At 45.2% G+C, this 27,883-nt stretch overlaps 1 protein-coding gene across 5 annotated transcripts in view; it reads left to right on the top strand.

Annotated features, from left to right (window-relative positions):
* The window catches only part of ERI3 (ERI1 exoribonuclease family member 3), a 304,483-nt gene that overhangs the window by 275,018 nt on the left and 1,582 nt on the right, over positions 1-27,883 (top strand). The gene's annotated exons all lie outside the window — the stretch shown is intronic.

Below are 27,883 nucleotides of genomic sequence, written 5' to 3'. Positions count from 1 at the left end.
ATCAGAAAGTCAAAGCTCACCTCTGACATATGAAGTTACGAGGCCACCTTATGCTGAGGCAGACCACTGGTCAATTTAGTTCACTGGGTTTTCAGGGAGGGGCTTTCCCATCTCCCACCATGCAAATGACAGGGATTAATCCTAGGACCTTCTGTGTGCAAAGCATGTGCACTATCACTGAGTTGTGGCCCCTCTCCATGAACTCACAAGCTGGCCCTAGGAAAGCCTTTTTCTTTCAGCCTAAGCCCCTCTCCCATTTGCACTATGGGGATAATAGTATGAACCTGCCCTACTGGATTTTTGTAAGAATTGCAATAAGGTAATATAAGGGGGTGAGGCCATAGATCAGTGGTAGAGCATCTGCTTTGCATGCAGAATGTCCTAGGATCAATCCCTGGCATCGCCAGGCAAGGCTGGGAAAGATTCCTGCCTTCCTGAAACCTTAGAGAGTCGATGCCAGTCATTATAAACAATACTGAGCTAGATTGGCCAATTGTCAGTATAAAGGAGCTTCCTATGTTCCTCTATGAAATGCTTTGATAGCTCTTAAGTCCTACATAAATGCTAAGTGTTATCATGACTATAAGCCTGCACATGGTGATGAAATATCCTTCCACACCAGGCTGTTCCTGAATAATGGAGAGAATTGTCTCAGTTTTTCTTTAAACTCTGTGTTCTTGTGTCCAAAGCAATCGTATTGATAATCTCAATGACACTACATTAGTACATTTCTAGGCTCAATGTCCTTTTCCTGGAACAATATCCACATTTTATCCTCATATAAACATTGAGGTTGGGAAGAACCCTACTTGGTTCTGTATATTAATGTTAATAACTTCCTTATCAGTCATCTTTTGAAATGTCAGAGCTGCTAGAGCCAAAGGTTGACTTCCAGAATGAAATAATCTTGTAAGGATGCCATGGTAATCCAGCAGACTTTATTTCCAACAAGAAAGTGGTAGTTCCAGTGATATGGACAGTTATCCCAAACCTAACTTCTGTCCATTTCTATCTGATTTACTTTGTGTTGAGGGGAGACATTAACAGCAGCTAAGATGTGCAGATTTTTGCCCAAACAAGCAGTTTAAGGAAAGCGGTGTGCATCTGAATGCATATTCTATTGAAAGCATCTGCATTTGCATGCACATCACATAGGAATTAATGGAAGTATCTACATTTGAATGTGTATTTCAATACACATTTAAATGCACACTTGAGTTATGCTTACAGTTTCTAAAAGCAAAGTTGTTGGAGACCCTCCACAGAGTTTCTGTAGACATGCAAGGCCATGGGGCAGAAAACTCCATGGAAATTAAATGGAGAGCTTTCACATATCTTGTAATAGTTCATGTAGAACCATTGCTTTGATAATTTCAAAACTGTCTGATATGTGAAATCATGTGGGACATTTTCAGGCATTGTGTCTCTACATGAGCATTGCTAGATACACACACACATCCATGTTATAGCTCTTTATGTGGAAAATGTAGAGTTTATACGAGTCCTAACCAAGATCATTTGGTTAGGACTTATTGTATAAGCATCTCTGTGCTGCACAAACTGCTCAATCCTTGCATGCAAGTGCTTCATGTGCTCAACCTGAAACACATGGTATGTTCTTTTGTACATTTGCAGCTCTCACATAGTACAGGTTCAGATGTAATGGTAACACTTATGGTGTAATGTAATGGCAACACCAGAAGTGTATGTTTCTTCCTATCCCCACACGAACCTCTGCACTACTTCCTTCAGGGAACCTGACATCTGTCACTTACTTGTAATCTCAGTTATGCATGTTGAGTTCTTTGAGGGAAGTAGGGCAGGATGTGCCGAGATTAGTCATGTTGCCCAAATCCACCAATCTCCGCATATCAAAACCACCACAGAAGTAGAGGCTCATGTGGGGGGAGCGTGTGCTCCCAAGGACAGCGGTAACCTCAGGTGTGGTTGTCATGTCTGAACTCACCCATAAAGGTGATGATGTCAGCAATGTGTGGGATACCTCTTGAAATCAGCCACCCATACTGTGAGACAGAGGTGTGTGTGTGTGACTCTCTAACTGAGGAACAAGGCATGCCTATGAATAGATTGGCAAGTTTTTGAGGACTCTTGTGAGAACTTTGCTCTGACTTCAGGCATTTGCTGTCTTTAGTAGTCATTTAGCTGTGTTAGCTTGTTGTTTTGTGATTCTATGGTGTAAGCCCTACATTCTGTGTTTCCCCCCTAAATAGACATTTCCTTTGAGATTACTCATTTGTCCTTGGGTTATTGGTGATAGGGAGTCCATTCACAGGCTTGCACATTTTCCCCTCTGCCCAAATTCTGCCCTTCCTTGTCTGGTTAGTATTGGTGTTGCATAACCATAGTTATTACTGGGTTGGCATAACCATAGTTACTGCTCCTGGCTTCTAAACAGATTGAAACCAAGATTAGAAGCTGGTTTCAATTTCTGATTTAGCAGTAAATTATGGCTAGCAATAACTGTGCTTTTGCCTGTTCAGAGGTAGTGCTGACTTATAGTTAGATAACGCTATCCAGAGTAGAGAAAGGAGAACAGCAAGTGAGCCCACGAGGCACTCCTAATAAATAGCCGAACTATGATTCGCTGATCAGGAAGCACAACGTCAGAAGTAGGCTTTTGTCCCTCAGTAGTTGAACTCTTGCCCATCCCAGACACATGCTATGTTTCTCATAATTTCAGGAGGGAGTGTGGTACTGATGGTGGGTTAAAAAAACCCCGCCTGTTTGTTTGTTTGTTTGTTTGTTTGTTTGTTTGTTTGATTGATTATTGATTGATTTGTATCCTTCCTATCCCTGAGCCTTCCAAAATGGCTCAGGGCGGTTCCAGGTTAGTTGTACATAGATGTACATTAGCCAATTCCTGATTGTCTAGGATGCCAAAGAACCCCATCTCTCCTGGTCGTGAAGAAAGAGTTAGGGTGGGTGGCAGTTAGCAGAATGAGCTCAAGAATGACTTGTCTGATCTCACAAGGGATAAGCATCATCACAGCAGGCTTCTGAGAGGGTTGAGCAAGTGGTGTCATCCAGAGCAGTCGTGGGTCAGAGATACTCTTGTTCAGACAAATAGCATGGACGGGCTGCTGGACATTTCAATAGTGTGTAGATGATGAAAACTTGGCAGGTACAGTTTGACATGACAATTTGCACCTGTTGAAATCCCCACTTTGACACAACTGTTAATGGTACAAGAGCCCTGATATTGAGAGCTTGGCCATCTCTGTCATAAGCTCTTTTCCATCTGGCTGTCTTTTTACGTTTACCTCCCTTGTGTGTCCCTGCCTGCCTTTCTGTTACATTTATCACTCTATCCTTTTGCTTGCTGGATGTTCTTTGTGGGTTTATGTTGCATGGAATAGGCAGCTGCTGGGCTCATACAAATTGATCTTTAACCAGGAGGATGGCACACATGCAGGACATCTGTTGTCAGAACCAGTGAGGACTGTGGCATGACAGAGGCTGGCCATGCATGGGTGCTGTTGAAGGGATTCCGTATCTAATGCTTTGCCTCTTGCTGGAACCCAGCAAATTTTGGTGGTACCATCACACTTGCTGTGCTGCACATTCTGTTCTCTCTTCTTCCAGTCATTGAGACCTAGATAATGCTCCATGCTATAGCTAAATAAAGAAAAAATTGAATTAGTTTGTTGACAAGGCACATCCTATACATGACCTGTGAGCACATGCAAGGCTAGTTTGAGCATTTTGTTTAATATAGGTATATAAAAATATAGGCATACTTCTTTAGGCATCAATTTTAGCTGTAAGAACAGTGCCCTTTATTCATCCTTAAAGTACCAGAAATCAGTCAAGTATCCTGTGCTTTGATTTATTAATTTAATCTCTTTCCCCTCTTCCAGTCTGCTGCTACTTCCTAGGGAAGGTATCTTCTGAACTCTGTGGTGTAAATAGTATATGTAATCCTTGTCCAAGGGTACGGCTGACCATTGAGACTCAAAGAAAGACCTGTTATTGTAGGTCATTCTTCATAATAAGTTTTGGAGGCCATTGGTTTTGTTGATTATTACGAGTTCATGTTGGCTGATGGAGACCTGATGGGATGTGAATTTTTAGTAGTTGTTCTTGCAAAGGGGGATCAGTAGGCAGAGTGCAGGAGAAATCATGTAAAGGTACAAAACAAATGTAGATTCTTCCTGGTAGAGATGGAAGAAACGCTCTCTTGAGCACAGGAGGCTGTTGTGCATCTGTGGCTAGATAAAATAGTTCCTCTCTCCTGGCTATATTTTGAGCCTCTGGTGCTGATTTTTCAAGTCCTTTGGGATGTTATTAAATTAGTTTCCCAGGACGTTTAATAAGCACTTTTGATTCCTTTGAAGCGTGTGGCTTTGTGGGAAGATTACAGCTCCGCATCCTTCTCGCTGGGAGAGAAACAATAGTGAGGGGCTGGTGTTTGATCTGTCCTTCGGAAGGCAAGAGAGACAAAGGGCTGGACTGGGGATTGGGAGCTAATGTTTAAAAATAGGCAGGTCTCCCTCCAAGATAAAGAGACCTGCCCTTCTGTGTGCAATCAGTGTTTCTTCCTTGCTGGACCAGCCAAAATGAAGCTGGGCTTATTTGAAAGATTTGAGTGCAGCTCTGCAGTTTCATTCCAAAGCCTTTCAACGCAATAACTAGGCCATCTCGCCTGGCTTTAAAGCAGAGAAGAACTTTATATTAGGACTCTTGGAAGCTCCGGAATTGCAACCCTTCCCTTTCATTCCTTTTCCTTGACATGGCGTGTCACTCGCAGGGAGAAGTGGCTCTACTTAACAGATTCTCCCATTTTGGCTTTGAAATCTCTCCCTAATTAGGGACCCAATCCCAGCAGCAGCAGTGAACCAGGAGGCAAACAGTGGGCTGGTAAGCTTGCTAGGAAGACATGGACTGGGGATGGGAAGGGATGAGGGGGTCAGTGCTGCAGCAGAGATGAAGGGGCAGCTGCTATCATGCCAGTGAGAGACACTTTTAAAAACCATCCTGTTAAACATACCACAGAGTCCTCCAGCTAAGCACGCCAGAAGCAAGGAGTCTTCCATGGACATGAAGTCAGGCCCACCCCAGTAGAGGGTGCTGCAGCACAAGCACTTCTATTAAAGCCATTCCCTGACAAAGGAAAGGGAGTGGGCCAGTGAAGCAGCTTGAATGACCAGCTTCCACCTCTCTCTGCCCTGCTAGTGCGACTCCTTTAGTGGTCAGGATGGAAGCAACAATCTGGGAAGATAAGATCTATCTCTTCTCCCTCTTCCCATGCCAATTGTGCAGTGTCACAAAAGCGAGGGGTTGTAACTGTTAGCCATTAGGACCAGATTTCTCATGGATATTCACGGGAGACAGCAGAGCTACAGTGGAGATGGTGGGTGATTACTGTGGTTTTATTTAACATATTTGTAATTGTAAAGGAGCCCTTGCCATGGTTGAAGAGTCTCTGGTGCACCTGGCATGGTATAAATATGGTTTAGAAAAGTTGCTCCTAACAACCTCAGTACAGGACTATAGAACCCAGATGTACTTCCGAACCTGGAGGTTGAGGGTGACCTGGTTGCCTTTCTGCAGGAAGCATGGAAATGTGCTCCACTCTAGAAAGCAAACCTTGGCATCCCCATGAGATTCTCAGCAGGAGTGACTGTGAGCAGTTCAGCAAGGGCAGAGAGTTCCAGGGAGCAGAGCCCTGCCTTTATCAGCAGTAACTACCGCTGACTTTAACAGCCAGGCATAAACTTGCCATAAATATTGTGAGCATAAGTGCTAAGACATGACTCCTTTACAGCAAGCAGAGGTCTGACCTTCCCCCAGAGAATATATGATGATATAGCAGAAGCACGGCTGCTTTAGCCATTCCTTGCAGGGAGAGGAGAGGCATGGCCGGGGTCTGCTCCCAACAGAGGCATGGCCTGGGTCTACTCCTCTGTTGTACATCCAGGTGGTGCTTTGCCAGTGTTACTTTGAGAATAATATTCTTTTCAGCTATTATGAGCTATTCACCTTTAATGTGCTCACTGAATGCTGAATTCATAGGATGGTGCTGTCCAAAACACATGTCTTCTCCCACCCCCACCCCCACATGCCAAAACACATGCCTTTTCTCCCCACCGCCCCACAACACACACATCTCTGCGCTCCCTTGCACATTTCTAGCTCCGTGTAGAACAGCTTCTGTGCCGGAAATGGCAATCCATCCCCATTGCTGAGACAGTCACACACCTGGCTGGTTGATTTGGAGCAGTGAGGAGTGGAGACCCTTTCAGCTTAGAGTACTGGCTCCTGTTTCACCCCTGACCCTTATGCAGTCTGCCTATTGTGTGTGTGAATGAGTGCTCTGGGAACACCCACTAGAGCAAAACTGGGGGATAATGGCCAAATAGAACTGGGTCCTACACTTCAGGCCTCTAAATGTGCAAAAGTGTTGGAGAAGGAACCATTTGTGAAGATAGATTTAAAAATCTCAATCCCAGTTTAAATTTCATTTTGCTTGCTTTCTGGGCATGGAATTCTTAGATACATTTTTCATGCTCTTTCTCCAGCCCTACATGGACACCAGGAACCTTTGGCTCAAAAAGCCCTGACCATCTCCTGCATGGCCACCCCCTTGAAATAAATGGGTTTGCTTAAAAGCACAGATGTGCCCTGGCACAGTTGCCACTGCTTCAGCAGGGCTTGCAGAGAAAAAAGTTGTGTTTGCGATTTATATTGATAATTTCCTGATATGCCCCCATATCACAAAGGGGGCATGCTTAAGAGGATTGGCATCTAAGCTCTGAGAGGGCAGGGCACTGGACCTTGCTCTAGAGGAAGCTGTGAATGGCAATTGCCTCCCTGCTCTGATGCATGCCGGTCTTCTGAGCTCTCCTGGCACCTATGGGAGCTCTTTGGTATCAATGTCCTGCTTTACAGAGCAGTACACTAACTTGCAGAGGATAGGCACACACTGCCTCACAAGGAAATTGCTAAAATGGCCTTAAGAAGCCTGCAGATTTTTTCACTGCCGTTAAAAGGCTGGCTTTATATACCCAAATTCTGTCTATGGTTCAGGAGTTTCTTTGGATGTAATCAAGCCAAGCTGATCTCTGGAGGATTAAGGCATAGGAGAAGGGGAAACAAAGTGAGACGAGAGCTCAGTGCTCCATGCCTGTCTGAGATGGCTGTGCGGACTGTGGCCATGAATGGCATCTGGTGTTTGTTCTTTGCTTGCTTTTGCATATTCAGGGTGCAACCCTTGAAACTCACAGAAGGAATTAGAGAATTTTAGAAGTAAAATAAATTATAGAATTTTAAAAGTAAAGGAAATGGGAAGATCATCTTGTTCAAGCCCTTATATTGTTGTCTAAACACATTGTTCCAAGAGTTGTAAAAGAAACTGCGTGCATTTAGTAAAACAGATCTAGTTAGTTTTTGTTAAGATGCTATAGGAAAATATGATATAATTAAAATTTAAAAATCAGAGTTTGTTTATTATTTATTAAAATTGGCCTCTTCCAAAGACTCTAGGCCTTGAACAACAATACCAATAACTTAATAATAATAATAATAACAACAATAATAATATAATATAAATAAAGGGCAAACGCCTGGCAAAACAGGTGGGTCTTAAGGCCTTAAAAGCAGCCAGGGAAGGGGCTGAACGAATCGCGGGGGGGGGGTGTTCCAAAGAAGAGGGGCAGCCAAAGGGAAGGCAGTCCTGCAGGCCCAGGCACCATGCACTACACCAGGGCCTGCAACACTAAGGAGGGCCAGCTGAGAAGACCTCACAGGTCGGGATACAACTGGCCAAGAGAGGCAATCCTGGAGAGCTGCCAATCAAATTTGACATTATGAGGAAAATTATTTTCCAGCTGTAAATGTATTGATCAGGTAGGCTCTGTCTGTCAAGGCCAGGGTGGGGGGGAGCATCTCTTAAGGATTTCTGGCAGAAAATGCTACCTGGCTTTTTAGTCCAGGTCCACCTCAGCTGCTATCCAGGGTCCACCATTTCAGTGCCAGGCTCAGCCCTGGAATAAGTGGAGTGATGAATAAAAAAAAGAGGGAGTTTCTAAGCAATTTGTGTGGGAAAGTGTTTCCCTCACCACTGACTAGTTATAGTCTGCCTCCTCATAACTTAGATTAAGGGACAGGGCCTTGAAATTCGAAGGCATGGCTTCCAAGCAGGCATGCCGCATGAGCCCTGGGACTTCCTTGTTTAAAGGAATTAACTGCTAGTGATATCCCGTCTCTTGAGCTGTGGCCATTTTGGAGGGAAAGATTCCCCCAAACAGCCCAAGGAGAAACTGAGGGTGGGGAATGAGTCTGATTTTGCACAACATGCTGTCGCTGTCTGTCTGTCATTTGGTGGGGTTTTTATGAGTGGTGAGCATAATGCAAGCGTGTATGAATAGGATTGTCTAGCTGATGGTGATGTATCGTTTTTCATTACCGCCTCTCAAGTCCTCTCTCCTCCACGTGTGGAAATCCTATTTATTCCCTAATTTGTAAAAATTCCCTCCTTATCTGATACCAATCAGGGAGGGGTAATTGCCTCTCAGGGCCAGTGGCTGGGGGCCTGATGAAGAGATATGTGTGCTGGCACTGTCTGTCCAGGCGCTGTGGCCTGCTGCACCATGCACGTGGGCCACAATTAATAATGATTTGCAAATGGCAGACAAGCAATAACGCAGAAAGATGTCCAGCCAGCCTCCTGCCCGCCCCTTAATTTCCTCCGGTAATATAAATGGCATGGGGACGAAAATCCAGCACTATAAATTCTGAAATTAGTTATTCACCATAATAAATGGATCCCTTATCCTCCCTCCTCCCCTCACAACTGACTTTTTCTTTCTCCCAACCCCCTCCGTGTCCTGCTAAGCCACAGACTTCATTTGAGCCCTAATATGCAAATGCTGTAATTTAACGGGATGGTGAAGTTGATTTTCGTGTTAACTTAATTATTGTGATTTATGAAACCCTGGTCCACAAGACACCACTACATCATTGTCCCTCCTCTCATGGCCTGCCTGTCATCCTGGCGACCCACCTCCTTACATCTTTACCTCTTCCTTTCCTTTCCTTTCCTTTTTTGCATCCTCTCCCAAGTTTAGTGTTTTATTAGCCAGCTTTAAGTGGGCATAAGTCCTCAGCACAAACAGGCACTGGGGCGGACAGCCTCTCGTCCTGCCGTGTTTAATCGTGCCTGGATAATGGATGTCTAATTGACTCATTTGAATGCTTTTGCCTACAGGAGTGCATAGCATTAAATGTTTGATTGCCTTAATTTCCAAACACATCATTATCCCCTTCTTACCCGCTCTTAATAAACACTTTATGAGGGATTTTTTTTTTTTTTTTGCGCAAAGGAGGGGGGGAATCTCCACTCCTCGTACTTCTCTGAAGTGATAAACTCTAATTAAGTCTAATATTTAAAAATATGGTAATTGTGACTTGTTTGAATAAGTGGACTGCATTTCCATAATTTCATTATTACGTAAAACACGCTAATTATTTGAAGTGTGCTTATTACTAAAAGAGAAATCTCCCACTAATAAAGATGAAATTGCCTTTCTCCCCTTATTGCCAAGCCGGCTGCTATCCTTCAATATCGCGCCTGGTTGTTATCTTGTCGATTGGGAGGGGTGGTGGTGGTGGCGGGCACAGCTTCAGCCTTGCTTTGTCTGACCATGCCCCTCCAGCCTGCCTTTTCTGCCTTTGTGCAAAGGAATAAGCACTACCCATACTGCAAAGTAACATCATAGAGAGCTCAGCTCTTGTGTTGCAAGTTATGGAGAGGTTGTAGGTGGGCAGGGGCTGTATTCCTGCCTGTTGCTAATCGATTTCTGTTCTCCCTCCACCACCATCTCCAGGTCTGTGAACTTGCTCTTGTGGGTTCACATTAGCACTTTCCGCAATCCCAGTCTAGAGTTTAAAAAAAATATTATTTAATGTTTTTTGACATTTTGTATTTTACATACATCTTTCCCCACTCCCCCCGCCCCACCTGCCCTGAGCTCGACCTTCCTTCCCCTAGCCAGTGCGGGGAGGTGGGAAAAGAAAGGTGAGATGGGGCGGGGGGGTGGGGGGAGAAGAGAAGAGAGGGAGCAGGAGGGGAGGAAGAGAAGAAGAGAAGGAGATACACACCATTGCACCAGTAGATGTGGGCAAATCAGAAAGGGTGTCTTGGGTTGTTTTCTGTTTGTTTGTGTGTTTTAATTCTTCTAAGAATAGTTCAGTAAAGTTATCCCATATTTCTGACCATTTATCCAGTTTATTTACTTTTATGAGGGCCCATTTTTCATGTGCAGCTAATAGAGTTTGTTTTTTAAAGCATGACTTTTAGAAGCTCAGAAGAGACCACCATGGACATGGAGCATTTGGTTGAGGGTGCACAGCTCCACCTTCAATTTAGGGTTCACACCCTTACTTCAGATCTAGTTCCTGGCAGTGGAGATGCTTGGTGGACTAGAAGACCTTAGGAGGCTTCAGGCCAGACTCGGACTTGTCCACAGGGCAAGAGGGCATATTCTCGGTGTGCCCCACCCATGGTGTGTCCCTGGCCCCCCCCCCCCCCGCACTCGACAGCTGTGAATACTCCCACCCTTAAGCACCCATTCTGCTGAAAACCCAGCACCCTCCCCACATACATTCCACCGCCCTCTCAGTGCCCCCAGTCCAGCCCTGTATCAGGCCCAATCCCAGGTGAAGGATATTGAGGTAAAGAATCTTCCATAGCAGGACTGGGAAGGAGTCGTCTCCAAGGAGAATTGTAGCAAGTCAGTGTAGAAATTTCTGGGCTAGATTGACTAAAAATCCTTTGCCTAACTGGATGCCTGTCCAGCTTGCTCTTTAAAAACCTGCAGTAAAGGAGCGTTCATAACTTCCCTAGGCAGCTTGTCGCATTCCATAGTTGTCCTGACAGCTGAACTTACAGCCTTATGAAAACAGCAAATCACTTCATTCCCTCTATTATTGAACAGCATTATGGCTGCATTGGTACAGGCCTGTGGCATTAAGCAAGGAGGCTGAGGGTTAGGGTTTTAGGCCTGTGGGTTAAGGCTTAGGTTAGGGGTTTAGTGCAGGTTTTAGGCCTGATCCGAAGTCCCCAGAGAGTCCTCTCTGCATGGTTTTTTTAATTCCAGTTTCCTTTCCAGCCACTCAAGGCATCATCAAGATTAAATACCCCATTAAAACCATTGTGATAGCCCCATTAACAACGCAAGCACAGCAGCCAAAGCCTACACTCAGAAGACTGCAGCATGGCTCAGTAAACAACAAAGTTTTCACCAACTAGCAGAAATCATGTAGGGAGGTGGCCAGCCTGATCTCCTGGTGCAGAGGGAGTTCCAAAGTTTGTGCAGCATAGCAGAGCAGGCCCTTCATGTCTGCAAGTGCATAGTGCAGGAAGCATAACAGAATAATTGGGGTCTTTTTCCTTACTTTGCCTCAGGACAACTTAATGTATATAAACAACTAGTAGGTGAAGTCCATCATCTGGGCAAAGTCATTTTGCGCAGATTACAAATTCTGTGTAATAGAATTTTTTAATTAATGTGTTTGCAAAAGGGAAGTAAATGAATAATTTGACATTTGTAAGATTTCAATTTCAAATATTCATTTTATTGAATAAGTACCATACTTATTTGAATCATCGTAAATTTGAACCTGAGAAAGATCTTCTGCTTCTCTTGGGCATGATGTTGTTTTTGAATTACTGATCTGATTGAGTGTTAAAAATCTGCTGAGAACAATAACATAATTATTATATTCAGACAAACATCTGCCTGAGGAAGATTAAGTGTTGGTGCTACATGAAACAATCTACACTGTCCTTTACAAAGTAATTTTAAAAAATCCTGTCACAAGCTGCTTACAATTTAGTTAGCCATTTGTGGAGAAATAACAGAGCAACACACAAGGGTAATAAGGGGTTAAAGAGAGCATATGCACATATAGGCACTTAAACTTTGCTTTCATATGTATAGGTCTGCAACATTTAGTTGATTAATTTGATCATTTTAAAACTTTTTGATTGTCTAAAAACATTAATTGGGCAGCAGATTTTATTGTTATTTAAAATAATTTTAATACAAATAAAGGAAGCCCTCTTTTTTTCATGGGGGTTATGTTCCTGGCTAATATTGCGAACACGGAAACCGTGATAGTGGAAATCTTGTGCCTATGGTAATCTTGGGGTATGTGCCGCAGGGCAAAGAAAAATGCTAAAAATCACCCCCCAAAAAAACAAAAAATAAGAGGAGTACAGCACAGTACCTTGGACCCTCCAGTTCCTCCAGTAATGGCCCCCAAATATCCAAATCTTCTGAATTCTGACCCTCCCCCCCACTAGCAAAAAAATGTGGGGAGGCAACATGGCTCCACACTGCCTCCAAAAGCCAGAAATGCACACACAGGAACCGTGAATGGGCAAAATTCACCGCCACAATAATGAAAACTGGGGATACTGGGAAAACTGCTAATTGCAGTTTCAGCTATTAGCAGTTTCCCCCAAAACTGCTAAATGAAAACCCATGAAAAACAAGGGACTCCTGTACTAACAGGTGGTAAACACCATCTTAGAAACATTCCCTTCTTCTAAAGGATCTGTAGCCAGCAGTAGAGTATATGGGGAAGGGAAAAGATGGGGGAAAGGAAGCCAAGAAAAAAGATGGTTGCAATAATCCAGACTGCATGCCTGGCCACAGCATGCTAACTGAAAGTACAGTTATATGATGTGACTTATTTGCATGCTTCATGAAATCTGCATAGTATCATTACAACAAGGGACCTGAAGACCAGCTTGACCAATGCAACACACATGAACACTTTATGTCATCAAAGACCACAGCTGCTGCTGCTGCTGCTTCCTCTTCCTCCTTCAAAAATTCTGGTGCTCTTTATTGCAAAGAAAAACTGAAAATATGTTTGCTAAAAATTATAACAAATGAAGATCCAGGAAGGAATTTCATTTCCTTGGAATGTTCTTTTTTCCTTTGGATGATGGCCAGGAAGAAGGAAGGCTTATATGGAATGCAACTCCAAGGGTGTGGAGAGGAAGTTGACTTTCCTGGCCAGAAAAGTAATAAGTGCTGGAGAGAACAAGTGCCTTGGCTGCTTGGATGTTCAGCTGTCCACAGGTGTATCCTGGGGACCATGCCAGCAATGGCCAGTATCATCATGTAATCACAAATGCCATGAGGGGAAGTATGAGAGGAACCATCATTTAAAGATGGAGGACAGGCTGTGCATGCTGAAGGCTTCAGGGTCAATCCCTGGGAAAGCTAGTACCAGATTTAAATATTTACCAGCTGGGGCCACAGTAGAAAGTATCTTTTTAGGTTGTTAGCTTGCCATCCAAGGGTCAGGATTGTTTTAGAAGTGTATTTAGACCCCCACCTTTTAAAAGGGGAGTTTACACCATATGAAACAACACCGTAAATTGCTGCTTAAAAGCCAACATAGATTTGCCCTTATACAAACCTGTGGTGTGGCCACATTTGGAGTACTGCATACATTTCTGGTCACTGCATCTTAAGAAAGACATCGTAGAACTGGAAAAGGTGCAGAAGAGGGCAACCAAAATGATCAGAGGCCTGGAGCAGCTTCCTTATGAGGCAAGGCTACAGCATCTGGGGCTTTTCAGTTTGGAAAAGAGGTGACTAAGCGGAGACATGATCTAAGTGTATAAAATTATGCATGGAGTGTAGAGGGTGAACAGAGAGAATTTTTTCTCCTTTTCTCACAGCACTAGAATCAGGGATCATCCCATAAAACTGAAGGCCAGGAAATTTAGGGCCGACAAAAGGAAGTACTTTTTCATTATTAATCTATGGAATTCTCTGCCACAGGATGTGGTGATGGCCATTAGCTTGGGTGGCCTTAAAAGGGACTTAGACAAATTCATGGAGGACAGGTCTATCAATGGCTACTAGTCTGGTGGCTGTAGGCCACATCCAACAGAGGTAAGATACCTCTAAATGCCAGTTGCAGGGGAGCAAGAGCAGGAGAGGGGGCATGCCCTCACCTCTTGCCTGTGGTTTTCTCAGAGGCATCTGGTGGGCCACTGCGTGAAACAGGATGCTGGACTAGATGGGCCTTGAGCCTGATCCAGCAGGGCTGTTCTTATAACATGGTATGATTACTAGAACATTAGGTTGGCATGTTCAGAAACCTGCTCATCTATGAAGCTTACTGGCTAGCCTTGGGCAAATTACCTAACCTGCCTCACAGGCTGCCGCTCTAGACTTCTTGAAAGACAGAATACAAATATAATAACTGAGTAAAAAAATAGAAAAATCCCGGTGATGCCTAATATTTATTTATACGTTTGTTTAAATATCAGCTGGATTTAATTCTCATCCATCTTCCATGCCAGCCAGCCTAACTGAAGCCACCCTAGGCCAGCTTAAACACTATCATGGCAGGTCTTAAGGAGGTCTGAAAGTTGTGAGGCAGCTGCCACTGATCATGTCTAGGTGAGTGTCCTCACGGTTGAGGCCTTGGGCATGGTTGGTATGAGCAGTCTGAGACTTTGATGGGTCACAAGGGCAAAGGTTATCTCTCAGGTGTGCAGGGCCCAAAAACCTTGTGGGAAGACTGATGATGAAGGAAGACCACCACTGCTTTAGTGAATTCAGCGCAATGACACACACCATCCAAGAATGAGGGAGGAGGTGCATGCTAGTCCTCTTTCTTCACTTTAAGCCTGGATTGGAAATCTGGGCTACCTGTGGGAGGAACAGTGGGATCGGGAGCGGTTCTGCGGTTTGACACAACCAGCCCTACCTGGGCTGTCCCCATCCTACCCAAGTAGGGCTGGTTGTGAGAACAACCTTTTTCGAATGCCAGCATTATGGCTAATGGATGGCTAATGCAGGGTGCTGATGCGGAGGGAAACCGCTTTCCTTTAACCTGCTGCCCCTTATGCACACCCTTCCCCCACTTCTGTACTCCTGTATCCTGGCCCCTGAGGGCAGGCTGTTCTTTGGGGTCTTCAGGTACATTGGAAAGGTGACATCCCATAGCAGGGGGATCTCCAGGCAGGGACTGGAGAAAAAGCATATTTTACATATCTGGGCAGAGATACGTGTATGGCTGAGAACTCCTTGTGTCAAGGCTTTGAATCCCACAGAGAACAATAGGGGGTGATTTTGTAAGCAGAAGTGTATCGATTCAGAGTTTAATCCAAGATCAAGGCCTAGCAGCGTGTATCACATCCCCAAACCATGCATGCATGCCATTCCACACAAAAACTTGTCTCCTTTGCATGGAGTGTGTGTGTGTGTGTGTGTGTGTGTGTGTGTGTGTGTGACCTCTAGGCAACAAGTTAGGAGAAATGGTTATTAATTACAGAATTGAAGGCCACCCACCTGCACGTCCCCATCCCCCACCTTGGAACATTGAGCGGTTTATCCAGCGGCCGGTTGGGAAAAGTGCTAGGATGAAGTCAATATAAAACTAATTTTCTTTTCTTTGCGAAGAAATGAGGTGTGTGGCAGTAATGTAATTGCAGATAATGAGGTAAGTTATTCTTAATGTTCTGTCCACCCGTTGTCAGCACCATCTGATATACCTGCCAGCAGTCTCCGGGACCTCCCCACTGTGGCCATATGGAAGGTTACGAGGGAGGAGAAGGAACACCCTAATTTATCCTTCATTCTGTGTAATTTTCATGTATCCAGCTGGTGTTGGGGATATCTTCTAGGCTTGGGAAGGGAGTTGCTATTCCCTTTATTTTATCAACCTCCTTTTGTTATTCAGGGAATGCTGTACCAACAAAAGGTACCATAATACTGTGGAACTCATTGCCACTGAATTCTGTATGTTTATGGATGCTAAGAATGGCTACAACTGGAGAGACTGGAGCTCTGAGAGGTGACTGCAGTACTCTTACAATTTTTTCCAAATGAGCTGCCACACAGCATTCAAATATTATGACAAGACTGCTCTACCTGAAAGGTTGTTTGTGGTAGTATGGTAAAAACTGGTGGATTCATGGAAGGAATCACTTATATGATGTACTACGCTGTGCCTCTTTCTCTAATAGTTTCTATTATATATGAGGCTTCTTAGACTGGGTCAAGGCATAGGTCCTTCACAACCCTGCTGTCTGAGGCTAGCTGTAGCTGGTGGGAGGTGGGGTCTGTTTCTAACATGAGCAGGCGTAGAGCAGAGGATGCAGTCATTGACAGGCTGGGGTCAGATATCAGATCAGATGTTTGAGAAGCAGAGGGCCAGAAACAGGAGAAACAGTGGTAGATGGACCGGGGTTGGGTACCAGGTTTGGCAGTTGAGAAGCAGAGGGTGAAGCCAGGCTGCATAGCTCCTTCAAATGACAACATCCTCAGAGTAGAAAGCTGGCCTGGAGGCTGGGCTTGTATAGGGCCTGGTGTGTCCTCACTGGCCTCTGGAATCAGCTGACCATATTCAGGCTGGAGTCATCTGATACCAGCTACCCGAGATCTGTGTAACTGGACATGCCAGGGATTGCCCCTGGGATCTTCTGCAGCTTAGTATTGTCTACACAGAATGGCAGTGGCTTCTCTAAGGTTACAGGCAGCAGTCTCTCTTAGCCCTCTCTGGAGATGCCAGGGAGGGAACTTGGAACCTTCTCTTTCCAAAGTGGCCCATCCCATAAGACAGGGTTTCTTAATCTTGGGTCCTCAAATGTTGTTGCACCACATAGGTCCCACTGAAATATAAAAATGCTAACAAATGGCTAACGAATAATAAACGAAATAAACAAATAAAATAAAGTGTATTATTATATAAAATGGGATTATGAAAGTGTAGCTGTGTGGTGCTGGATTGCAGCTTTAAGGTGCAAAATGCTTTTGAGCAGAGCTGCTCAACTCCCCCCGCCAGCTGTTTTTGGACTACAGTTCCCATATTCCCCAGCCACAGTGGCCAATAATCAGGGATTATGGTAGTTACTGGCCATCATCTGCAGGAGGGCCAAAGTTGAGCAGCCCTGCTTTAGAGTTTAGTTCTCATTTATACTCAAAACATCCAAGTGAGATTGGTTACAGGTAGAACTTTGGTCACATCTACACCAGCACTCGTGCTGCATTTCATTTTGTAGGAACATAGAAAGCTGCCTTATACTGAGTCAGACCATTGGTCCATCTAGCTTAGTATTGTCTACACAGAATGGCAGTGGCTTCTCTAAGGTTACAGGCAGCAGTCTCTCTTAGCCCTCTCTGGAGATTCCAGGGAGGGAACTTGGAACCTTCTCTTTCCAAAGTGGCCCATCCCATAAGACAGGGTTTCTTAATCTTGGGTCCTCAAATGTTGTTGGACTACAACTCCCATCATCGCCAGCCACAAATGCCATGGCTGGGGATGATGGGGGTTGTAGTATAACAACATTTGGGGACCCAAGGTTAAGAAACTCTGCCCTAAGGGAAATACCTTACAGTGCTCTCATGTAGTCTCCCATTCAAATGCAAACCAGGGCAGACCCTGCTTAGCAAAGGAAACAATTCATACTTGCTGGCGCAGCAGGGAAATGACTTGACTAGCAAGCCAGAGGTTGCCAGTTCGAATACCCACTGGTATGTTTCCCAGACTATGGGAAACATCTATATTGGGCAGCAGAGATGTGGGAAGATGCTGAAAGGCATAATCTCATACTGTGAGGGAAATGGCAATGGTAAACCCCTCCTGTATTCTACCAAAGACAACCACAGGGCTCTGTGGGCGCCAGGCGTCAACACCAACTCAGTGGCACACTTTACCTTTATCTTACCACAAGACCAGCTCTCCTCCTTTCGTTTTGGATTAGTTGCTTACTGTCTCAAGACAAATCTTTGTATGTTTGCTGTATGGACCTACTTGCTGCTCCCAGAATTGCAGACATAAAGCTATGGACCTTTCTCTTCTTCTGTTCTCCCCCCATGTTGAATTGTAGATTGTAAGCAAGGCAGAGACTTGCCTTATAAAGCACCATGCGCATTACCAGTTGTAGGGGAGTAACAGCAGGAGAGAGGGCATTGTCCTTCCAGCGGCATCTGGTGGGCCACTGTGTGAAACAGGATGCTGGACTAGATGGGCCTTGGCCCTGATCCAGCAGGGCTGTTCTTATGTTCATTAATGATGCTATACTGTAAAATAATGAGAACAATTTAGCTTGTATTAAAAGAAATTGCAGATGAAATCCACTAGGTATCTAGGCAAATGGGTACAAATGTCAAGAATTGACCATTAGAATTTGTTGCTTTGGTTAGATATTTTTGTCAAATCCTTTTAAGATGAAAAGGAAGGATAGAGTGGGACAATGCTAATTAAATAGGGCAGCATGATGGTTCTTTCCGAACCAATAGTGCAAAAGTTTTTATTTAAGTAAACTTTTGTGTAAACCCATCCTACACCTCCAACAAACAAAAAGGAAAACCAGAAGATGGACTGTAAACAGTAACAGATCACCAGATGGAGTTTGGACAGTACCAACTCCTTGTGCTATTTGTTGTTGCAAAGCACATGAAACACTGCCAGCTTAGATGTACCCCTAGACTGAGAAGTACTGACTAGCCCAGTGCTACACACTTGAGTCCCTGACTGAGCTACAATTTTTGAATGCCCGTTTCTAGCTCCAAGTCAAACACCTTGGCTCTTTAAGAGTGAGTAGTCTTGGGGAAAGCCTATTAAGAGTTCAAGCCAATCTGGAGTGAAACCTGACATGAAACTAGCCCATGGACAGGGTGAAGGTGCTGTGGTTGATGTTGGCTGCAAGGTAATGCACCCATACCATGGGCAAGGAAGGGATTGTCCTGGGCACATGTGTGCTCCCTCGGCCATACAGGCATCTCCCGGTAGCTCATTTGTTATAGAGCTGGAGCAGGATGATGGATTTCATTGTGACACTGGTTGTTAGGAAACAGTCAAGCGGCATAGTGGGAGTTACAGGGATTACAACAAGACAGAAAACATTCTTATTTGTAGTTGTGAGCTGCTGTGGTAGTGCCACCAGGAGGGTGACGGTGTATGGGTTGTTTGGATGGACCCTTAGGTTGGTCAGAGAGGTAAATAAAAGAAAGCCGGAAACAAGGCAGCCAGTCCAATGAGTGTCTCCCCACCCCCACCCCCCGCTACCCCCACTGCTGGGAGCTGTTGTACAAAGAGAGCAGTGATATTATTCATTAACAGGAATCTGCCATTCCAGCAGTGACAAATGGCCCCTCGCTGCCTCTGCATCAGCTCCTGTACAGACCATAAAGCATGGGGACAGTTTAAATATGGACCTGCTCAGCGCAGGCCACCGGGTGATCCGTCTTGGTGGCTATAATGCAGGTGCAGCCAGCTTCATTCCAAATGAGCACATTTCCCAAGGCTGGGCGCGTACGCTAGTTAGTTCCAGCATCTCATTGGGACTGTGGGATGGACAGCTTCAGTCAGCATCTCTAGCTTCACTATCCCTAAAAAGGCTCAGTTGCTGCCCCCACCACCTGGCCTTCTCTTTCTCCAGCCCTCCCGTTCCACCTTCTTGCTCACCCCACCCCCAACCTGGTTTGTCTCCTCTTACCACTCTGGGAAACTTGTGTGCTGTGCTCATGCTGCTGGGATGGAGCTACTTTGCTCCTCACCTCCTCTGCAGGAGGCTCAAACTGGGGAGATTAGAGGGTGGCACTATTTGATTAAAATGTGTTGCCCCCAAATAGGCTTTCACCTTTGCCACTTGAGGCAGGGCCTTTCGTCCGCCTCACAATGAGGCCAGTCTTGCAGGAGTCAGCACAAGATTATCTATACTCCAAAGATGTGAACTCATTCTGGTAGGAGGAGGTATGGTTACCCCCAACTAGGTAGCCATAGTGGTCAGGTACTCTTTGAAGATTTCTTCACCATGCACACCAGGTCTTAAAAAAAAATCCTCTCCCCTGGCTGCCTACATTTGGGGTGGGGGTGGGTGCTGACTGCAAGGAATTTGCAGCTCTTCCCCAACTTTTACACAACTCCCAGGTGATTTGACTGAGGTAAGATACATAATTCTTATTAGGTGCTTAACATGACAGAACTCTCAAACCTGAGAGCAATGGAGGTTCCTCCTATTATTTTAAACCTTCCTCTCTGCTCAACTTCAGCCCTCCTGCAGATCTCGGACTACAACTCCCATCATCCCTGACTGTTGGCCACAGACTGGGATGATGGGGATTGTAGTCTAGAAAGAGCTGGAGGGCCAGTTGTGCAGCCCTACTCTCAGAAATTCCAGGAGTGTGTCTGTTCCCTTTCCATAGATGCCCTGGGTGCTGGAATCCAGGGTGATTCACCTCAAGGCAACAAGCCCTTGCGGTTTTTTAGCCCCTCTTTTGAGCTACCACCTGTGTTATGCTACAGTTTTGCAAACATTTTTCCTTGGGGTGGGGGGCAGGTTGGAGGATGCACTGGGTTTGGGCGGGAAAACGGGTTGTCTTAAACAAACAGCCCACTTGTAGAGACAGGGCCACTCTCCAGGCAAAGTAACCCTGGGTTGACCCCATCCATACGCACCCCTAAATCAATTGCATCTTATTATTACAATATCAATATACAATATTCCAACAATAACAACATTGATTTTCCAGCCAGAGGCTGCACCTCAGCCCGTTTTAAAGAGGAGGGAGTAAATAGCAGCCCTCATTAAAAATCTATAGATTGCCCCCTCCCACCAGCCGCCTTCCCCTCCCAAAAAGAGAAAAAGCAGTTTATATTCATTAGAGCTATTGAATATAAAGTAATATGTTTGTGTTGGACATTGGGGTAATGTGATAATCTGTCCGCATATCAGAGAGAAATCCACTTAGCAGCGCTGTCAGCTTGACAAGAATAATGGGCCCATAAAGCTGGTGAATACATTGGAGGGAAAGAGCTAAGCGTATGTGTGTTGTGTGTTTGGGGGGCGATTGTGTGCCAATGGGCAGGCCTAGGAAGGGTGAATTTGTGGCTTCTGAGTGAGCATAAGCTGTTCTTTAAACCTGTAGGATTCAGACATTTGGGTGTTGATGCTTCGTCATGCGCGCTTTGGCCTCTGTCTTAATGGTTGTGACTATGCACTACTGGGCAAGCCTGAGAAGATTTCTCTTTAGGGGTTGGTTCTTCTTGCACAGATTCTAAGCTGGTTGGGGTATTTGCACAGATTGTAAGATGGGGCTATTTAGTTTAGAAAAAAGATGACTGTGGGGGAGACATGATAGAGGTCTATAAAATCATGCATGGTGCATGGTCCATCATGAGAGTGGATGGAGAGAAATTCCTCTCCCTCTCCCATAACACTAGAACCAGGGGTCATCCCATGAAATTGATTGCCAGGATATCTAGGACCAACAAACGGAAGTACTTTTTCACATAACGCATAATCAACTTGTGGAATTCTCTGCCACAAGATGTGGTGACAGGCAACAGCCTGGATGGCTTTAAGAGGAGTTAGGATAACTTCATGGAGGAGAGGTCTATCATCAGCTACTAGCTGGAGGGCTATAGGCCAGTTCCAGCCTCAAAGGCAGGATGCCTCTGAGTACCAGTTGCAAGGGAGTAACAGCAAGAGAGAAGGCATGCCCTCAACTCCTGCCTGTGGCTTCCAGCAGCCTCTGGTGGGCCACTGTATGAAACAGAATGCTGGACTAGATGGAACTTGGGCCTGATCCAGCAGGACTATTCTTATGTTCTTATGCCAGGTTGGCCTCTCCCTGCATTCTGCACAGAGCGGCCAAGTTCACCCAGTTTTCTGTCAGCAGAATAAGTGCCAGCAGGAAGCATTGCAGTGAAAGCAAAGATATTGACTGGACATGAGCAGTTAAACTATCATATGGCTCAGAATTGTTCACTTCACCCTAGTGAGAGAGAAGTGGTGGGTAGGTGTTGGATGCAAGCCCAGAGTTTGGTTTCATTTTGTCTGTTATATTACCTTGGGTGGCCTTCTATAAATCTCCTAGTTGGCACTGTCTCCTTGGCCTTGGGTGCAGAGGGAGGAGGAGGAGGCATATAGCTGCAACCTGACTCTGTTGTGGACAGGAAGCCAAGGAGAGCATCTTGTTCATTCTTCCACTTCTTTATTGGAAGTAATACAAAGGCTCAGCCAAGGATGACTCTTCAGGAGTGAGACTTGATCTTTAATTTGTCCAAGAGAAGGTGTGTGTTTTTAATAGGGAAGGTAGAGGAATTGTTGATGGCCAGCAAACTTTGAGCCTACCATGCAAAGGTCAAGTATGAGTAGAGAATAAAGTCATCCAAATTGGGGTGATATATAGGCACATCAAGACCCAGAGGAAGCCAAGCAAAAGTGAACCTAGGTGTGATGCAGAGATATCAGGGCTAGACAAAGGAAGTCAAATTGAATGGTTCCCAGTTGGCCCCTTTGGTGTAAAATGTTTTGGTTGGGATGTTTCTGTGCTCCTGTGTCAACTTACTCCGCAGTACTCCCAGGTATTGGAACCAAATACTCCAACCTTCTTCCCCTCTTCTGCCCATTTGGTCATATAGGTTTGAATGGGAAGGACTTTGTTTCTTTCCTTGTGTTGAAGAGCTAATCCAAGTGCAGGATGCCTAGTCTCTTTGACCAACTTTGAAATGGATCAAATCTTGGTAAAGTGATGTGCAGTCAGTGGCCTCTCATTTCATTTTGCCTTTTGTGGGCGGGGGGTGTGTGGAACAGAACATCCTTTTTCAAGGTAATGATGAGGAGATTTAGGAGATTTCATATGACTAATAATTCCCCAAACAGCCATCTGACGGTGTTGTTTTAAAAGCTGCTTAGTTTTTTGCTTTGGAGTTTATGAAAATCTCCTGTACTAATATCCCGGGAGCCAGCCTATAATTGTGTTATTAAATCAATCGGAGCGGATTACATTGTAAAATCAATAAGCGGCTGTAATTGCATATTAGAAAGTTGTTCGGCTGTTGTTGATTTTTTTGTACACGGATAATTGTAATAAGCGTGTTTACCTTCATGCTGATTTGAAGTCAGTCTTGCTAAATGACTTGTGGCAAGTGAGCTTTGCAATGACTTGTTAACATATGTTTGCAGGAGCCACCTGTATCAAGTGCTTGGAACACACCTGGTGGGAACCTGGGCTTAAAATGGAGGAGTACAAAGAGTGTCTGTGGGTGGTTGGGGGCTAGAGCTTGATTTCCTTTATACTTGTGAGATCTGGTGATTCACAACACGGTCATGGTCTTAGTAAAATGTGCCCAGAAAGGATGGCCTCTATTTGATCAGATGGCAAGAACATGAGAACATGATCTATGCCAAGGATGCAGCCAGTCCCCAGAAAGGGGACTCATTCTTGTCCAGAGCAGACTCTCATTCTTGTCCAGAGCAGACTCCCAAACCCCAGCAGCCAGCTACTGGTCCAGGGTCCAACCCCATCCACCAAAAGGCAGGTCCCCTCAGTCCCAGGCAGAGGAAGCAAGTTGGCACCTCTATCCATGTGCTCCCATTGATGTGACTCTTAACCAAGGGGTTGGCTCCCAACACTTCCCTTCCCTCAGATGAAGAGGAGGTGTAGCATACTGAACCAGGTCAGGTCAGCCACTAAATACTATTCCAGTCTACTAATGAGGGCATTGAGAATTCTTCATCTATCCCCAGCCACCAAGAACGCTGAGCCTCTTCCAGAACCTTTGAGTCAATAAGTCAGTTTGATGTTTCCTCCATTCCCTGCCTTCTAGGGATCTAGAGGTGTCCCTTCTAGAATCATGTGACTGAGCAATCAAGAAAGAATGCGTTAATCTGGCCAGGTGCAAGACCTCCCCTGATTCAGTCACTATACTGTATTTGCCACATGAGTTTCTGGAATACCTAAAGGTCCCATTAGTTGGTCTCTTACTGGCAAACGTGACTTCTCACCTAGTTTTTCAAGCCAATCTTTCCACTAATTCCACTGACAGTCCCCTTCTAACTGAGCAAAGAGGCATCTTTTAAAAGTGGTGATTCTCTTTATTTAGCAGGGGGACCCTATCCATCTCCAGCAAAGCATCCCTCCACTGGCTGTTGCTGGTGTCTATCTTATGGGGTTTTTTTAGATTGTGAGCCCTTTGGGGACAGGGAGCCATTTTGTTTGTATGTATGTATGTAAACCACTTTAGGGACTTTTGTTGAAAAGCAGTATATAAATATTCATCATATTCATGACAGGAGTATTAAGGTGGTGCTATATACTGGTCTTGAAGCCACAACCGTAGAGGTCTCAAAGTTAAGATTTTTTCCAGGACTCTTCTCATGTGGGCTGATGCATTACCTGCTTCCACTAAATCCAGGGCCAGGAAGAATTAACTCCACAAGATCTCTCTGATGATCTTCTTGAGATCCTCCCTAGCTGTGATCTGGTTTAGTGCTTGGCCCATGGCATTTTCTCCTGACTGCATGCTTGAAACTGAGGCTCCTGTGCTAGGATAGCCAACAAATTGTTCTCTGGAGGCACGTTATTTGGCCAGAATTGGGAAATGTGCTCACTGAGGCCAAAGACAGAAAACTCTTCCAATGGCAGGCGGAGGAATATTCCCTCCAGCCATATTCAGCGTGGCTGGTCCATTCAAGCCAGTTAGCAGAATGGAGAATTTGAAGAGTTTCTTGGAAGCTCTCCATTGTCATGACAATTTGGAAGGGGATATGCTGGCATTGATAACTTTGACAGAGGCTCACCTCCTTGTTCCAAATGGTTCAAGTCATTGGCACTTCCTCATGGTTGCCTAGAACCACAAATGCTGTCAATGCCATTTACTACCATGTGGGCTTTCCTTGAGCCCCCGATTCTTCAGAATGGTCCTGTTGGCCCTGGTAGCTAACCACAGACATAAAAGCATCATGATTCTTCAGTGGCATCTTGGTCAGGTTCTTATCCCAGCATCAGAAAGGGGACTACATAGCCTATGTAGTAAAGAGGTTGGGACCTCTGTTAGTAAGTTTGGACAGAATCTTTCTGTCCTCTGACATACTCTTTCCACTCTGTTCATATATGAATAGGCAGGAGGGTGTGGACCCAATGACATTAGCCCAGTTGCCGGACATGATATCCTGCTACTATCATCTATACTGACTAGCAGTAGCTCTCCAGGGTTACAGACAGGGCCTTGCCTAGCCCTCTGGAGATGCCAGGTATTAAACCTGGGCACCTTTTGCATGCAAAGGATGCACTCTACTATGACCCTACTAGTTTCTCCTCTTTCCTATAACTGTGTTACCAGCATCCAGTAGGTTAATGTAGGCTGGGGAAGGTGGGGGTTTCTTGTGTATGTGTTGACCCCTTCCCCAAATGCTTAGGTGCCTGTACTTTTGGGCCAAGATAGGTTGGGTGGCAGCTTCCTGCTGCATTCGGCCCCTGGCGTTCATTCCTCAGTCTGTATGCCTGTCTCCTAGACAGTGAAATATGGCCACAATTAGCCCGGATACAGTTCAATTATGATAAACAGCACTTGCACCCTTTAAGCCGTGATTAAAAGGCCTCCCCCCTTTGATAGAGAGACCTAATTTCACATTATTATCGCTGCCGCTTGATTATAAAGCACTCCCTGGATTTACAGTTAAGAGATGGATGTGGAGGCACTGCTTTATCATTTACACATCAGTAATGATGCAGCTGTCCCTCTGCCACAACATCCATTTACTAGCAGGGGTGTGTGTGTGTGTGTGTGTGTGTGTGTGTGTGTGTGTGTGTGTGTTCTGCTTCCCTCCCCCATCAGAGTGGCAGCGCCACCCCATGTCAACCAGGCCTTGCCTGCCACATGCAAGTGGGCAAAGTCACCCTTACGGTAACAGCGTGATGAATGGGCGCACACTAATGAAATGGAGACATCAAGGCGTGGGGCGAGGAAGAAAGAGTGCTGATGGGAGGCAACGGAGCTGTCCCGAGTCGGAGGGGAGCGGGAAGAAGGATCGCCTCGCCACCGTGTGCTGTCAAGGGAGAAATTACACATTTACTCTTGCTTTTTCTTAAGGAGACGGCCACCATAGATCAAAACATGGATTTACAAGCCAATTTTCAACATGAAATATAGACACCAGGAATCAATTTAAGCCTGCTTCTATTTTAGCAAACTCTGCCTGCGTTTAGTCCCAGGTAAATAACGCAAGCCAGCCCAGCCCATTTCCCTCTTGATTCAGAAGGCAACAGAGCTCGCTCTACATGAACCTATCTCTCTGTCCATCCCTCTGTCCCAATTCTTTGCCCTACATACTAAGATCATCCTTCTAATGGTGAGGAAAAGAAGTTGGACTGAAGCTAGCAGGGCTTACAATAAAAGTCCACACCAAAATTTGCCACCATTTGTGGCAAAAACCCTAGTCAAGACTTTGGGACTTGTATGTGCTGTGTAGCACAGAACTGATCCTGAAAATCTGAAGTCTAATTTCAAAAGCATGTTTCTAGCCCTCATTGGTTTTGATGAAGGGAGGGGAAATGGGGGCAGTGTCTCCTAATTATGTGTGGAGTGTGTATGTGTGTGTGTGGTTTGAAATTCTATGAATATGCAGATTTTTAAATTTGTGTGATTTAGATTAAGTGCATTAAAAGGCAGACTATTTTGACAAATTTATACCCTGGCCGCCTGATCCCAACTTAGGCTGGCAACAGGGTGACGCCAGTTTAGCAGGAAAGACAATGAAAACCTAACACTGTATCTGCATTGAAGATGTTCTACAGGTGAATGCTATTGTAGAGTGCATCCACCCTCCCATGTTTGCTCTATCGTGTGTGGTTATAAAGCTTTTATCCAAGTAACATTATGACTAATCAAGACCTTATGACCTGAAGGTCATGTAAATCAACCCCTTCCTGCTATTGAGACAGTATCCTTTGTAACCAAGCACTCCTAAATAGTTGTTTTATCACCTCCATAACAAAAAGAGCCATGGTGAAATTTGTGGCACAAGTGATGAAACCATGCCACACAGTCCTAAGGGGAGAAAAAGGAATCTTGGAGCCGTTTTATACTTGACATTTTTCCTACACAGGAGGAATCTGAGGAGGACATACATACTGCAGAGTAGGGTGCCAGGGTCTGTTTTGCTGCAAGTACAAGACTTGAGTCATTGGTTTATCCAGTGGCAACCCATTTAGCAGCACACCCTGTAATACTACTGGATGCTAACCGAGGAGGGAACAGCCCAGCCTGCATTCCTACTCCACTTGCACAGCAGCCTTTAGCAGCTTGTGTTGGCACAAGAGATGGCCTCTTCAGGCAGTACAGGCTAGTAAAGCTCATACATGTGGCAGCATCTGCACCTTGCCAATGGAGCTCCACTCCTGGGTCTGTTTCAGCGAGCCTTACAGATAAGGCACCTCCAAAGATCTAGCTGCCTGTGCAACACGGGGGGGGGGGGGGGGGGACACATACACACACACTTCAAAGAGCAACTGGTCAAAGCCTATTGGCCCTAAAGATTCCTCCTGACAGCATCAGCTATGAGCTGGGCTTTGAGAAAATGGGCAGGAGTTGTGGGACTCCCTGCTGGTCATTGCTGCTGATCAGTGGGAGAGTTAGAGAGAAGCACTGTGCCTTTGCTGAATGAGACCCGATTGCCTGAGCTTGGTTTCTCAAGTTCGGGAGCTGAGAGCACAGAAGGGCTAATGCCGTTCCTTGGGCGAAGGGAAGCCCCGGCTTCCTGCAGGACTCCACAAAGGGAAGGGTGTGTTAGGGGTAAAACCCATGGAAAGAGCAGTTTGATGAGGGCATGCAGCCTGTTCCTGGCATCCAACATTTTTCTCTAAACACTTACTTGCACCATTGCTAACCTCCTTAGGGAAAGAGCAGATCTGTAGTACTGAACAGAATATGACTTGGCTTATTGGCAATGTAAAGATGAAAAACCCCATTCCAGTGCCATGGCCCATCTAGCTCATATATGCATCACAGGTATATTTGCATATGTATGTATTTAGCTGCACGCATGCCTGTGGGAGTGTCAGCAGTTGTGGATGGATGCCTCTATGCATGGGGGATG

This window comes from Hemicordylus capensis, chromosome 4 (assembly GCF_027244095.1).
Source record: "Hemicordylus capensis ecotype Gifberg chromosome 4, rHemCap1.1.pri, whole genome shotgun sequence".
Lineage (NCBI taxonomy): Eukaryota > Metazoa > Chordata > Lepidosauria > Squamata > Cordylidae > Hemicordylus > Hemicordylus capensis.
The sequence above is the reverse complement of the archived record's forward strand: the minus strand, read 5'-3'. Positions and strand labels throughout refer to the sequence as shown.